The following is a 1,683-nucleotide window of genomic DNA, read 5'->3' as shown; positions in this document are numbered from 1 at the left end:
GTGTGAGTACCAAATGGGTGGAGGGTCCTATACTTATGTCTCGGACAGAGCTGATAAATTTAGTAAATTTGATAGAGCTTTGGTGTGTAAAGGGTTTATGGATTTGTAGCCAGCAGTGTCACTGAATGTTTTTCCCAAAGGTTGCTCCGACCATAAACCACTTCTTCTCGGTATGATTTCGGTGGACTATAGGCATATACCATTTAGCTTTTTTAACAGTTGGCTAGACATCCCAGGTTTTGTGGATTATGTGGAATCTAAGTGTGGGAAGTTCCGTTTTAATGGCCCAGCTGATTTGGCTCTTGTCATAAAACTTAGATGGTTGAAAAATTGTATTAAACGGTGGTTGAAGGATTGGAAAATGGAGACTCAAGGGGAGTATGAGGCGATTAAAAGGAAGGAGCTTGAACTGGAAACCTTGGCAGAACAGAGAAATCTTTTTCAACATGAAATAGAAGAAAGGGAGTCTTGTTTAGTGGCGGTTGAAGCGGTGGAAAATGAAAGACAAAAGGATATTCGTCAGAAAGCAAGAGTTAGATGGGTAGTTGACGGTGACGATAATACGGCTTATTTTCATAGTATGTTAAATTATAATTTATCGTCTAATCGTATGCATGGGCTAATGGTGAACGGGGTGTGGGTGTCAAATCCGACGATTGTTACGGGGACAGTTTTTGATTTTTTCGCAGCCAGGTTTAGTGAGCCGTTGGATCATAGGCCGACCTTAATATGCACGAATATTAATCGTTTATCGGACGACGAGGCGGTAAGTTTGATTAGACCATTCAGTTTAATAGAAATAAAGGAGGCGGTGTGGGACTGTGAGGGGGATAGGTCACCCGGACCGGATGGGTTCAATTTCAACTTCATAAAGAGGTGTTGGGGATGTGTCCAATCCGATTTCTTGAAGATATTTGATGAATTTTTTCGTACTGGTAACTTGACTTTTGGTGTTCTTACCTCTTTTGTTGCCTTGATTCCTAAGACTAAAGATACAACAAGTTTGGGAGACTTTAGACCGATTAGTTTAATCGGTTGTATAAATAAAGTTATTTCTAAAGTGTTAGTGAATCGACTGAAGATGATTATTGGGAAGTTAGTTTCAGTTGAACAATCTGCGTTTCTTGCTAATAGAAGCATTTTAGATGGGCCTCTTATTGTAAATGAGGTGGTCGCGTGGTTCAAAAAGGCTAAAAAGCGTCGGATGATTTTTAAAGTTGACATTGAGAAAGCTTACGATTCTCTAAATTGGAATTTTCTTGACTCAATGTTGGGGCAAATGAACTTTCCTAGTAAATGGAGGGGTTGGATGTCGGCAATTGTGAGCGGGGGGAGGGCTTTGGTCCTAGTTAATGGGTCTCCTACCCCGGAGTTTCCATGTTATCGTGGTCTGCGTCAAGGAGATCCGTTATCTCCATTCCTATTTATATTGGCAATGGAGACTTTAACTGGTATAATGAAACGAGCAAGCACCGTGGGGATTTTTAAAGGGTTAAAGTGTGAAGGCAGTGGGCCAACTATTACACATTTACTATATGCCGATGACGTGGTCTTTTTAGGTGAATGGGATAAGGATAACATGCTGAACTTACGAAGAATTTTGAGGTGTTTTTATATGATTTCTGGGCTAAAAATCAATTTGAATAAAAGTCGGGTGTATGGGATTTGGGTGAAAGAACATGA

Source organism: Bidens hawaiensis, unplaced genomic scaffold (assembly GCF_021521415.1).
Source record: "Bidens hawaiensis isolate Kalapana, Puna unplaced genomic scaffold, B.hawaiensis_p1.1 tig00012972_1, whole genome shotgun sequence".
NCBI classification, from domain to species: Eukaryota; Viridiplantae; Streptophyta; class Magnoliopsida; order Asterales; family Asteraceae; genus Bidens; species Bidens hawaiensis.
Note: the sequence above shows the minus strand (reverse complement) of the source record.